The sequence below is a fragment of the Gasterosteus aculeatus genome, chromosome 11, assembly GCF_964276395.1.
Source record: "Gasterosteus aculeatus chromosome 11, fGasAcu3.hap1.1, whole genome shotgun sequence".
Classification (NCBI taxonomy): domain Eukaryota; kingdom Metazoa; phylum Chordata; class Actinopteri; order Perciformes; family Gasterosteidae; genus Gasterosteus; species Gasterosteus aculeatus.
Window position 1 is genome coordinate 634,338 of NC_135699.1, and position 14,715 is coordinate 649,052.

At 44.7% G+C, this 14,715-nt stretch overlaps 1 protein-coding gene across 1 annotated transcript in view; it reads right to left on the bottom strand.

The window, feature by feature from the left end:
• The window catches only part of fbxl16 (F-box and leucine-rich repeat protein 16), a 28,996-nt gene extending 16,518 nt beyond the window's left edge, over positions 1-12,478 (bottom strand). Inside the window, exon 1 of the mRNA XM_040190940.2 lies at positions 12,123-12,478. The gene's annotated coding sequence lies outside the window, so the exon portion shown is untranslated. The remainder of the gene's footprint in view (positions 1-12,122) is intronic.
• Positions 12,479-14,715: the final 2,237 nt, after the last annotated feature.

The following is a 14,715-nucleotide window of genomic DNA, read 5'->3' on the forward strand; positions in this document are numbered from 1 at the left end:
TACACGACTAACAAATCAATCAGTTCAAACTAAGATGGCCGCCGATGACAGAGCAGCACGGCATGTTATCAAACAAAGGATTAAACCTGAGATTTATACCACTATTGATGGCTTTAGTGGAAGATGAATTGCTAAGCTTCCTTTCTGTCAAACTGAAGACGGTGCCTCAGGATGACATTACATTGATGGCTGTAAATCCCTTTGGATCTGAGTGGATTAAAAACTCCAAAAAGGTCCTGTTTGATCTGTGTCCTGGCACAGGGCAACGTTGTATAGCTCACAAAGGACAACTGAAAGATGTCAACAACGTCAAGAGTTGTCTAAACCTACTGAATGAGGTCGGTGAGAATGCTCCTCGCTTTGTGTCCTATTACCTGGATGACTTACCATCAGTGACTTTTAATAGCCTCGATGTCTCTTGTCTGGTTAGTAAGATTGATCGCATAAGTGTGGAGTCGGCCTCCATGAAAAATACTGAGAGTAAGCAGTCGACTGAATGTTAGAACCTTCGTGGTATAACTACAGACATTAGCAAACGACTGAATGTGATTGAGCTACCCAGTTCCAGCAAGGGGAATGCAGCCACAACTATGGCCAGTGAGGAGGCCCAGTTCCATGGACCAAGTCACAAGGAACCGGCACCCGGACCCTCGGCGTTGCCAATCTCTGAGGACACAGCTGGCGGGGAGATTGAGGTTGCAATGTCCCCGGCATGGAGTCGTGTATTAAAGTATGGCAAGCGCAAGCAACGGACTGGAAAAGGATCTGCTGCTGCAGTACAGAACAGGACTATGAATCCCCCCAGAGCAAAACAGACTGAATGCAGATATATCAGATACAACCTCACGTTTTGGTCAACACTTGACACAATTCTGCATAGATCACAAGGTTATTTTGTCCACTAAGGAATTACTGCCGGCTGATAGCTTACATATGTGAGTGAAGCTTGGCATACTACATCTTGGTTGGACCATTGTTTATCTACAGCTGATGCACATGGTTGTATAAAGGAGGTTGAGATCCTATATGGTCTGGCCATAGCAGACCATATTCCTGTCTCTATGTTCATAAACATTAAGGGTCTACCTGAGCTTGTTTGTAGTGACAGCCACAAGGTGAGATGCTGGACTGGACTAAGCTCTCAGAAGATAATCTGCAATATTACAAGTTACTGACTGGTGTGCACTTGAGAAACATTGAGTTGCCTGTTGATGCAATTATGTGTGTGGATAGCAGCTGTAAGAGTGTGAGCCACAATAATGAACTATTTGCAATGTATGACAGAATTGTGACCTGTTTAGTTGATGGGAGTGAACCACAAAGAAGTGGGATGGCTAAACAATATATTGTAAGACCAGGCTGGAATGACTATGTCCATGATGTTCTTATGGAGGCAAGAGATGCATTTATAAGATGGGTGTTAGCAGGCAAACCCAGGCATGGCCCAGCCTGTGAGCATAAGGCACGGGCTAATAGGTTCTAATATGCTGTGCCTTTTATAAAAAGAAATGAGCAGACTATGAGGGCGAATTCTATGGCGAGAAAGCTACAAACTAATAATGTGTATGAGTTCTGGAATGGTTAATAATAGCAGAATGCCACTGCCTTCTAGTATTGATGACATTACTCAACCTGAAGACATTGCAGAACTTTGGAGGAGACACTACGAGAACATTTTTAAATGTGTGAAGAGTGAAGTGTTCAGCATGGGAGAGATACCTTACAGTGAATGTGTAGTTATCAAGCCGGAGGAAGTATGCTATGCTATTGACAAACTTAAAATGAATAAAGCCTGTGGGAGGGATAGAATAACAGCAGAACATCTGCTGGTCAAAGTATCTCAGTTTTACTTGCTTTGTGCTTTTCTGGGTTGGTGAAACATGGCATACTTCCTGGGTCCATGTTGTCTGTTTTGCTGGTGCCTGTAGTTAAACATAAGACTGGTAAATGAACTAGTATAGATAACTATAGACCTATTGCTCTTGCTAGTATACTATCCAAGGTACTAGAAGGGATTCTTATGGATAGGATTGCAGAATACACAGATAATCCGTTTGGTTTTAAGAGCAAGCATGGAACTGATCTGTGTATTTATGCACTTAAAGAAATTGTCCACAGGTACAGATCACCCAATAGCACAGTATTTATGTGTTTCCTGGGTGCATCAAAGGCTTTTGATCGTATCAATCATAGGAAACTGTTAAACTACATGAGGTGGGGTTCCCTTTTACCTAACTAGGATACTGCAGTTCTGGTGCTCTCACCAAACTATGCAAGTCAGGTGGGGGACGAGTTTGCCAACCCCGTTCTATGTACCCAATGGTGTGCGGCAGGGCGGGATTCTGTCTCCGCTCCTATTCAATCTGTACATGGATGATTTATCTAGGGAGCTACAGGGCTGTAGAACTGGCTGCTTGGTGGGGGATAGTCTACTTAATCATATGCCTTATGCTGATGATTTGGTGGTACTGTCTCCCTCCAGTGCTGGCCTACAGCAACTTCTTAGAATATGCTCTCAATATGGACTGATGTTTGATATAAAATGTAACTCTATGAAGAGTGTGGTAGTGATTGCCAGAACCAATGAGGAAATGAGGTGTGTCTATCCTTCTTTCTCATTGGCAGGTGAACCACTAGAAGTTGTAAAGAAAGTTAAATATCTAGGACATGTGATCAGAGATGACCTGTGTGATGATGATGATGATGATGATGTGCAGCGTCAGTGTGGAAAACTGTATGGGCGGGCGAACATGCTGACACGCAAATTTCACATGTGCACTTCTGATGTTAAAATCGCACTTTTCAGAACCTATTGCGCCCCACTGTATACTGCCCACCCGTGGTGTCATTTTAGTAAGTCAAAGATGGCTTATAATGATGCACGGAGAATTGTGCTTAAAGTAAAGGTGGAATAGTGCCAGTGAAATGTTTGTGTCCAACAAAGTGCCCACTTTTAAAGCTGTTTTAATAAATTGTATGTATAGATTCATGTGCAGATTGACAGGGTCTAAGAATATGATTGTTGTGTCCTTAGTGGATGTCTCCAAGAGTGACACAAGGTATACATCGTGCTTCTGGAAACATTGGACCCGAAGCCTGTATACGTTTTTATAAATGATGCCTCGTCTGCATCATTCTTAAATGTTGTTTGTATTATTGTTTTTTATGTGTATGTATTCTCTATGGACCTCTGTGTCTGGAATAAAGTTGATTGAATGATTGAGTATGATTCTGAAACTCTTTTAACAATATTTATTGTCACGTAACAAGAACTGGACATATATGTGTGACTGCAAATATAAATAATGTTCTCTCTGATTAACTAAATGAAAGAAGGGCTGCATTTAAAAAATTAAAAAAAAATAAAGTGTGAACATTTCTGCATGATCAAATAAAGCGCTTCAACTCAGAAAATAGAAAAGCTTGAATTTCCCCTTTTCTGCATCACATTTAGACTTGACAGTCTCAGTAAATGATAAATAATACATCTAAACACATTTTAACAGTTGAATAGAATGTATATCCACTGTTATAGGAGAAGTGAGATCTAGTTTTCCTGCCAGAATGTTAAACCTGGTCTTTATGCATCAGGTTCTCCTCCTCACGTGGAGGAGCTCATTGCGCCTCATGATGGCGTTTCAGTGGGTTCTGAGCTGCAGTGGGAAGTATGAACAGAAACCAGTTCGGCCATTGAGGATTAAATGCTCTACATTTTTTCGCTATCTCTCTTTTCTTCCTACCGTCTTTTTATTTGTAATTAGCTGCTACGTCTCTTGTCTGTCTGCAGTATTGAGACAATATAATTCTGCAAGCTGGTCTTGTCTGTCTCGTGCTCCGGTTCTGCTCTCATAGTCTAGCGTGTAGGATTTGGTGTCTGTTGGTGGTGATACTGAAGAGTGCGACCAAGTGAAAGTCTTTACAGGGCCAGTGTTTCCATGAAGTCTAACGGCTCATTTCAAGCAAGCTGAAGAAAACACAACTAGTATTGTATTGCATTCCTGACAATACATCTTCTCTGCATTCTACCTGTTCTTCCTTTTTAAATGTTGTCATAAAAAAAAACATTTCAAGCAAATGGTGTCACCCAGAAGTCAGTTTGACAAACATGGTGTCTGTCTATTTGTTAAAAATAGACAGTCGGACCATTATCAATTAGAGAAGGTATATGCATTAAAGTGTTAAAACACTCCATGTCTTCATATGACTGAACAATGTTGTCAAGAGTCTGATGCAATGACCCAGCTCAATGGAGAGAAACATGCTGTCCCAAATGACACACAGAGGAAACCCACTGAGCTGCTGTGTTGTTGGAACTGGAACTCAGTCCCCAAGAAGTTGATGGCTTCCAGAATTGTAAATTGTAAATGGAGAGAAGAATGAACAAAATGCAGAGAGGGCCTCATATTGATATGTGCACATATCATATTGATATGTGCACATATGGGTTTGTATAGTACAGCAGAAATAATACCAGGTGTAAACAGGGCAAAGACATTGAATGAAATATGTACAATAAAACAACACAGCTATTGTAACTCTGCTGGGCAAAGATGACAACATTTAACTAATTAATCACATGATTTTCTCTAATTAACAGCATATAATCGCATTATGCCCAATATTCAATATTACACACTTTTATTTTAAAGTAAACAAAACAAGACAAGAGTTAACATAGAGTATATAAATCTGGTCTCTTTTCTTTATCGGTCTTTTATCAGAGACCAGCGTGATGCAGCATGTGTTCAGTAGTAAGGTCCCCGTTAAAGTGGTCAGGCACAAAAAAGGACTTTTCAGTCTGTTAAAATAAAAAGCTTCCGTGATGCAGGTTGAGCAGTTACAGAATGACAACATTAACTTATTTTATCCATTCCTTTACATGTTGTCACCTGTCTGCACCAAGGCAGCTGCTGAGACACACAAGGTCCTCCACGCTTTCATCTTCTTGTGAACAGTATAACCAGCAGGAGAAAAGAACCGTTCCTCATACGAGGCTGCTTCAGCGCAGCTTCATCTGAGCTGCTGGAGTAGTTCATCGCTCCTCCTCATTGATGAAGGAGCGACATCAGTTAGATTCATGTTTTATAGGGGGACACTTCTCAGACATCACAAAGACCCGTTATGACGTCACGATGACGTCCTGTACGAGCGCCGCCGATGCTAAAAACAAGGAATCATTTATTTAGATTTTCTCAAGTCGTAATGTAACGTGGTGAGCATTCACTGTCTCTCATACTGTCTCATGTCTCACAGTGTCTCACACACTGTCTCTCATACTGTCTCATGTCTCACAGTGTCTCACACACTGTCTCTCATACTGTCTCATGTCTCACAGTGTCTCACACACTGTCTCTCATACTGTCTCATGTCTCACAGTGTCTCACACACTGTCTCTCATACTGTCTCATGTCTCACAGTGTCTCACACACTGTCTCTCATACTGTCTCATGTCTCACAGTGTCTCACACACTGTCTCTCATACTGTCTCATGTCTCACAGTGTCTCACACACTGTCTCTCATACTGTCTCATGTCTCACAGTGTCTCACACACTGTCTCTCATACTGTCTCATGTCTCACAGTGTCTCACACACTGTCTCTCATACTGTCTCATGTCTCACAGTGTCTCACACACTGTCTCTCATACTGTCTCATGTCTCACAGTATCTCACACACTGTCTCTCATACTGTCTCATGTCTCACAGTGTCTGACACACTGTCTCTCATACTGTCTCATGTCTCACAGTGTCTCACACACTGTCTCTCATACTGTTTCACACACTGCCTCATGTCTCACACACTGTCTCTCATACGGTTTCACACACTGTCTCATGTCTCACAGTGTGACACACTGTCTCTCATACTGTTTCACACACTGTCTCTCATACTGTCTCATGTCTCACAGTGTGACACACTGTCTCTCATACTGTTTCACACACTCTCTCATACTGTCTCATGTCTCAGTGTGACACACTGTCTCTCATACTGTTTCACACACTGTCTCTCATACTGTCTCATGTCTCAGTGTGACACACTGTCTCTCATACTGTTTCACACACTGTCTCTCATACTGTCTCATGTCTCAGTGTGACACACTGTCTCTCATACTGTTTCACACACTGTCTCATGTCTCACACTGTCTCTCACACAGTGTCTCTAATACTGTCCTGTCTGTACGGTGTCAATGCAGAGAACATCTGGAAAGCCGCTGCATGTCGTGCTCTTCGTAAAGTTCTGTTGGCTTATTTGTCTTTTAATAAACTTCTGGATGTTCCACATTTCACTGCTTCAACTGATCAAATGTCTGATTATGAACGATGGATATATAATGATTCTCACATACACATTCACACACATATAATAAAACTCATAGTTCTATATGGTCATCAACATACATATACGCTGATACAAATAAATAGAATATATGTACTGTATCAATCAGAGTCTTTGGGCTTGTTTTCATCTACATACTCTGAGTATGTAGTTGAGATCATTATCCTTATTGGATGATGATCATCCATGAGGCCTCCTGCCAGCAGACACATTTAAAGAAATGTAATCTACATTTTCCAACACTTGTACAGTCAACTTGTGGGTCATACTTTGTCAGGCTTGTAGCCTCGCCGGGCGGCGCTGTCGGGCTTTAACATGATTATATGATTCAATTAATTTTATTTTGTATCGCACAAAATCACAAATTTGCCTCAGAGGTCTTTACGGTCTGTAGAGAGACAGAGGACGATCCTGCGATGGACGTACAGAATGAACAAGGGTAAAAGATGTACAATACGTTCAATTCATCTGACAGAAATGATTCAAATACACATATTATCTCCTCATATGTGTTCATGATCATCTCCTGCTCGTCAACGGAGAAAAAAGACGCTCTTCCTTTACGTTCATTTGCCGTCGTACCGTTATAAATCCCGGTTTCGGTGATGGACTCTTCCTCCTTCTAACGTAGCCCGCTGATTATCCTGATGATTGACATCTGGTTGCACATAACGAGACGGGCGGATCAGCCCTGAGAGAGCCTGATGTCAATCATCTCGTTGGGATGCATAATGGGACATTTGATCGACTTAGTTGAACCACATACGAGGAACAGGGCCCAGATGTTGTAGCTCAGGCCGCATGCTGTCTGTGAGCTGCTACAAGCAACAAGCTTATTGTTAACACAACTAACAACGTATGGTAGTGAACACAGGACAACACAGCCGCGGTGTCCTGCGCGTGACACCAGGGGTATTCAACTTATCCTGGATCAGTTTAGCTTGGACTTCCGCTCTGATCCCAAGCAAAAGTGTTTAACAGTTATTCCTCCCTCATTTATTTTTATTTACCGTGCATTACTTAAGCAATAAGGTACGAGAGGCTGTACTTCATCGTCCAATAATGGAACAGTTGGGGGTGTTGTTAGGCCCGACGAGAAGCGGAGAAGATAAAGTACTGCCTCAAGTACCTTGTTGCTTTCATAATACGCTTACCAGCAAAATTATAAATAGTAAGTAAATAGCTGCCTGTCAGCACAAAATATTATTAACCACCAAACGTTGTGTATCGCATTTCAGTAGCATAGAGAAGAAATAGTCCCCGTACGGGCGAGCAAACAGCATCAGGTCTCGCACCATCTCATTTATTCACATCGCTCATGACGTCTATGGCGGCAAATCACTGTCAAAATTCGAGAGCGCAAATCAAGTTGATGCGCGCGCGTAAATCAAACATCCGCCAGCAAATCTCCGTCTCGGGCGAGCAAATGTTCATCGATTCATTCGATATTTGCTCGCTCGCGAAACGCAAATCTCTGCTCGCGCTGTTTTCTACGCGCTCGCTGTTGTTCTTTCAGACAGTAAGGGGGCGGAGCCAGTCACATGGTATCTACATCTGATTGGTTACAAACCCCGTCTTTGGATTGGCTGGAGTGATGCATTCACACAACTATAGAAGCCCATTTCCGCACTGAAGAAAGGGGATAGAAAGTCGACATTATGAGATAAAACGTTGTCAAAACACAAACGCCACCTTTATGTAACCGTAGTGGAGCGTAGATGACAACCAGCTACAAGCATCATTTACCATCATTACCGGCACATTAAGACCGACGCGTCCAGATCGCAGACCGGTCCGTCAGTCTGAATCTGAATATCTAATAACTTCACCGAAATATGGAGGAGCCTGCACACATCCTACCTCATTATTTACATTTTCCAAAAAGTCGATCCGTACTGAAAGTTGGCAAGATATTCACAGATTCAGACTTCATTTTACCACTACGGACCGGTCTGATAGCTGGACGCATTGCTCTTAATGTGCCGGTAATGATGGTCATTTGAGGTCATTTACAATAAATTAATAAAAGTTTTTTAATTTTCAATTTTTAAAAGTTTGAAATTAATATACGTATATATTTATGATGCGGCACATTAGTTATGTGGAACATTAGTTGATGAAGCACAAACAATTTAAACTGACAGATTAATAAAACAATAAGGCTCTTGCTCTTGTCCGCCCGTCGTTGTTCAACAAGCGGGGCGCCCTCTTGTGGTATTAAAGTGAATATACCGCATTTTCCGCACTCCAAGGCGCACTTAAAAGGCTTTAATTTCCTCAAAAAACGACAGTGTCTTATAATCCGGAGCGCCTTATATATGGATCAATTGGTTAATCGGTTGATCCATACTGGTTGTACACGGCGCTCAAGGCGCTCTGCCAAACATGCCAAAGCTCGTCTACGACGGCGAGATGCTAAACGGCGCTCAAGCGCGTGAGATATGGAGCTGCTTTCAGGGCGCGTCGGAGAAACAAAGCTGTCGTTCTTGCCGAGCACTTCATGAGATTAAAGAGCGAGAGACGGTGCCGTTTTCTCTACAGTAGCTGAACCATCTTAACGGGGAAATAAGTTATTCTAAAAGCAGCCGAAGATTTAAGGCGTGGAAGGCGAGGGGGGCGGCGGGAGCGGACGCACCTCGCAGCATCGATCGGACCCTGAAAGCACCGTCTCCACCTTACTGTCAGAAAGAACAACAGCGAGCGCGGAGAAAACTCCTTCGAGCGCGAGCAGAGATTCTCCTCGCAAGCAACGAAGTTCACGTTTCGCAAGCGAGCAAATACCTCGCGGAGACGAACTTTTGCTCACGGATGTTTGATTTTGGTTAAATTCTTAAGGTCATTTAACGATTATGTTTTGATCACAGTTGTGATTAAAGGTTTGGGTGGGCCGCGAAAGATTTTCAGATTTCAAATAGGGCCGCGGCATTCTTGAGTTGCGCCGTGGGATTAAACAACGCCGACAGTCAGGACCTCTAGCAGCGTCACCGCTGCAGCAGCAGCAGGTAACTCAGCTCTGCAGACGCCTCAGGCCTCCAGCACCAAACTCATCACAGTAACAAGTTTATCTGTAAAGACCAGCGACCCGACAATGAGGTGTCTGTGAATTGATCCAAACATTGTGTAATTATTGTGTAATGTTTACATTGAAAATGGCACTTGATTCAAATAAAAGGTTAATACATTTGCCATCAATTGTTTTTTGCTTGTTTATAATATCCATAATTAATTTAAACCTGATTTCCTTACAAGAAACAACAGTGTTCTCAGAAACTTTGCCTGCACTGTCCAGTAAAGTTACTGAATCGATTTCAAGTCACTGAATCGATTTCAAGTCACTGAATCGAATCGAATCGTTCGATATGAACCCAGATCGTCCATGAATCGAATCGGCAACCATGATTCGAATCGAATCGTTGTTAAAATGAATTGTTACACCCCTAATAGACAGCCATTCATCAGTAACTAACATTGGGCTGGTGGTTGGAAGTCAACAGTTAAACTGAAACTTCTGTTACGCTGTTGGGATTCCACAAAACTTGAGTGTGCTGTTATTTGATGATATACTGATTGTGAGCCTCACACTTTCATGAAACACCATTTCATGAAAGAACACAACAAAGACCAACTAGTTGGAGCAGGAAAGGTCCACGAGAAAAAGAAAAATGTATTAATTTGAAAAATGAAATATTCAGAAATAATGTGATGCCAGTGTTTTTTAGTCAGTAATAGCATCAACAGTTGATTTGAGCTTTTTGGACCTTTTTGGGTTGTTGAATTACATTGACTTTGGTCCAAATTGAGAAAAATAAACAAACACTGTTATTCAAAGAAACAACGTGCATGAACTGTAGAAAATAACCAATGTCACAATCCTGTTCTTTTTAACTTATACTCATTTCTTTAAACATCAAACCACCAAATGGTGACGACGCGGCGGAATAGTGCCACCAACAAGATGGTAAACGAGACATAACGGCCGACCTCACAACCTGAGGAAAAGGTGGGGGGGGGGTCCACACCCCGCAAGCCCCCCGCAGGCCGTCCTCCCCCTGCAGGCCGTCCTCACCCTGCAAGCCCTCCACACCCCACAAGCCCCCCGCAGGCCGTCCTCCCCCAGCAGGCCGTCCTCACCCTGCAGGCCGTCCTCCCCCTGCAGGCCGTCCTCACCCTGCAGGCCGTCCTCACCCTGCGAGCCCTCCACACCCCGAAAGCCCCCTGCAGGCCGTCCTCACCCTGCAGGCCGTCCTCACCCTGCGAGCCCTCCACACCCCGAAAGCCCCCCGCAGGCCGTCCTCCCCCAGCAGGCCGTCCTCACCCTGCGAGCCCTCCTCACCCCGCAAGCCCCCCGCAGGCCGTCCTCCCCCTGCAGGCCGTCCTCACCCTGCGAGCCCTCCACACCCCACAAGCCCCCCGCAGGCCGTCCTCCCCCAGCAGGCCGTCCTCACCCAGCAGGCCGTCCTCACCCTGCGAGCCCTCCACACCCCGAAAGCCCCCCGCAGGCCGTCCTCCCCCAGCAGGCCGTCCTCACCCTGCGAGCCCTCCTCACCCCGCAAGCCCCCCGCAGGCCGTCCTCCCCCTGCAGGCCGTCCTCACCCTGCGAGCCCTCCACACCCCACAAGCCCCCCGCAGGCCGTCCTCCCCCAGCAGGCCGTCCTCACCCAGCAGGCCGTCCTCACCCTGCGAGCCCTCCACACCCCGAAAGCCCCCCGCAGGCCGTCCTCCCCCAGCAGGCCGTCCTCACCCTGCGAGCCCTCCTCACCCCGCAAGCCCCCCGCAGGCCGTCCTCACCCTGCGAGCCCTCCACACCCCGCAAGCCCCCCGCAGGCCGTCCTCCCCCAGCAGGCCGTCCTCCCCCCGCAGGCCGTCCTCACCCTGCGAGCCCTCCACACCCCGCAAGCCCCCCGCAGGCCGTCCTCCCCCAGCAGGCCGTCCTCACCCTGCGAGCCCTCCACACCCCACAAGCCCCCCCGCAGGCCGTCCTCCCCCAGCAGGCCGTCCTCACCCTGCGAGCCCTCCAAACCCCACAAGCCCCCCGCAGGCCGTCCTCACCCTGCGAGCCCTCCAAACCCCACAAGCCCCCCGCAGGCCGTCCTCACCCTGCGAGCCCTCCACACCCCACAAGCCCCCCGCGGGCCGTCCTCACCCTGCGGGAGCCAACCTCACCCTGCGAGCCCGCTACATCTCTGTGAAATAGAGGGGTGCGCTTGATTTATTGCATGAGACATAACAGGAGAGAAATAGTAAAACGCAATGAATAACAGGACAATCTCAATGATCGTATTACGATTACAATAATAATGCAATCAGAAGTGACAATGAACCACAGCGGCGGCCATCTTGAATCAGGCCCCCACCACAACACCACCCGTGGGCCGGTCCATACTAACTTCAGCAAACACTGTTCAAAGCCACATGAGATGTATGAGGGACGAACGGGTCTCTACCCGGATGCAATGATCCTTAAAGCGTCTAAAGGGAACCGGGGCGGAGTCCAGACTATCAACACCTGGCAGGAACCTCCTGCTGCTGAAAGGCCAACGACAGATGTTGCGTCATTGACAAACGCTGACGTCATCATGTTTGCTAATAGCTCGATGCGGCTGATCAGCTACCGTCTGCCCGAAGGCCGACGCCGTGTGCACACAAAGAGCCGGAACACCCCCATCACCAGCCCCCATCCCCGCAGCCGATGAGCCCGCAGTGTGGATGCTGCGAGCCGCCATCCATCACCCGCTGCACCCACGGACGCGTCCCCCCCGCGCGGCCCTCTCCCCTCCCAGCATCCCTTACCTCTCGGATGGAGATGCACTCGGGCGTTAATCCATAACGAGCACCATGTTATTGCTGCTTCTCGGTCGCTTCTCCCCCGACGTCACCAACAAACAATGAACAGACGGTAGATCCGAGACACGCGAAGAGCATCCAGGTCCAGAACCAGAACGCGTTCCCCGGGAGGAGCCGAGTGTCCTGCGCGCGGTGTTTCTGATCGCCTAGTCGTCCTCCACAGCAGAGTGTCGCTCTCTTTCCCCGTAACGTCTCCTTCCCACACACACGCGCACACACACACACACACACACACACACACGCACACACGCACGCACACGCACACACGCACGTACGCCGAGCGGCGCAGCTCTGCCTCATTTAAAGCGATAGGATGAGGCAGCTGGAGCATCGCTGGCTCTTCTTATGTAACCTGTGCTTGTTGTGAATGAAGCACAGCTACTAGTCAACCTGTGTGTTGATTGCTGAATACAAATGAAATGTAACAAAATCTATTGAAAATTAACTGATTGGGGAAAATCCCAATTATAACCCCAAACACTGTCATACCCAATACAATGTCTCGCTAAGGATGAGCTCCTTGAACAAATATCATTATTAACATTATTATAATAATGATTATATGAAGGAGACAAACAGCAAGACCGTTGGTGTTTCTCATGTCGGATACTGTAGCGTTTATCCACCTTGCAGCACACACTATTGCTAATAGCATACATGAATATACAAATGTATGTATACATAACAGCTCCCGAATTTTGCCAAATCTGTTGTTCCTAAGTATTTATTACTGCAGCTCTAACAGCATATGACACAATACATTGATCAACATTAGAAAAGGAAATTCAGGGGTTGGATAAAGTTCACGTGAGTTTGAGACGCTCGCGGCCAGGACGAGACTCTAGGAAGAGGAGTGGTGTATTCTGCGTTTACAACATGAAGGTTGGCGCTCAAGCATGGTCAAAGTTGATGTTTAATGATTTTCCTCATTTTTTAGATGTTGGCCGTTATCTTCCATCTTCCATGATAGTATTGCCCTCTAAGCAGAAGCCCCCATTTGCCCACTTGCCCTCTGCTTTCCTTCTTCTCTAGAGCAAGCGGCACTTTGCACACAAACATATACCTGTTCAGCTGTGGCCAGCCTCTTCGGACTAATCACTATTTCACCAGATTTAGTGACGAGATCACTTTCCAGATAATTCTTCACAGTAGTGAGGCCGAGCAAAGGCTTTATTAGTATCTTGTCTGCTGGGTGCCTCGGTTTCCCATTGAAGGCCAAAATTTCTCTGACAGGACTTTTCTCTCCCGATGGCCACTATGGCAGGTGGCATGTTGGGGTACTCGTTTTCTGCCACTGTCCATAACAAACATTTCAAAAGATCCAATGTTAGTATAAAACCATTGCAATTTCAAAAAACAGATTATATTAATAGACACAAAAATATTTTCAAATGAATTTAATTAATTGCCTTGGTTTTAATTCTGATAATGATGTATAATAAGCTACTGAGAGTATGGTTTGTGTTGTGAAACAGTCACAGTTTCCACCCTAACAAGAGGCTTAGGGTTATGTAATGGTCAAAGTCAACATTGTAACATTAGGGTAATATTGTTAACTGAGATTATCATTGTGAAAAGGTTCATTTTAACATGTGATTAGCATTGTGAAAAGGTTCATTGTAACCTGTGATTAGCATTTCGAAAAGGTTCATTGTAACATGTGATTATCATTGTGAAAAGGTTCATTGTAACATGTGATTATCATAGTGAAAAGGTTCATTGTAACATGTGATTATCTTTGAAAAGGTTCATTTTAACATTGCAACATGTGATTATCACTGTGAAAAAGTTCATTGTAACATGTGATTAGCATTGCGAAAAGGTTCATTTTAACATGTGATTAGCATTGCGAAAAGGTTCATTGTAACATCGTAACATGTGATTATCATTGTGAAAAAGTTCATTGTAACATGTGATTAGCATTGCGAAAAGGTTCATTGTAACATCGTAACATGTGATTAGCATTGTGAAAAGGTTCATTGTAACATGTGATTAGCATTGCCAAAAGGTTCATTGTAACATTGTAACATGTGATTAGCATTGTGAAAAGGTTCATTGTAACATTGTAACATGTGATTGTCATTGTGAAAAGGTTCATTGTAACATGTGATTAGCATTGCCAAAAGGTTCATTGTAACATTGTAACATGTGATTAGCATTGTGAAAAGGTTCATTGTAACATTGTAACATGTGATTGTCATTGTGAAAAGGTTCATTGTAACATGTGATTAGCATTGTGAAAAGGTTCATTGTAACATGTGATTATCATTGCGAAAATGTTCATTGTAACATGTGATTAGCATTGTGAAAAGGTTCATTGTAACATGTGATTATCATTGAAAAGGTTCATTGTAACATGTGATTATCATTGAAACGGTTCATATTCACATTGTAACATGTGATTATCATTGTGACAAGGTTCATTGTAACATTGTAACATGTGATTAGCATTGTGAAAAGGTTCATTGTAACATTGTAACATGTGATTATCATTGAAAAGGTTCATTGTAACGTGATTAGCATTGCAAAAAGGTTCATT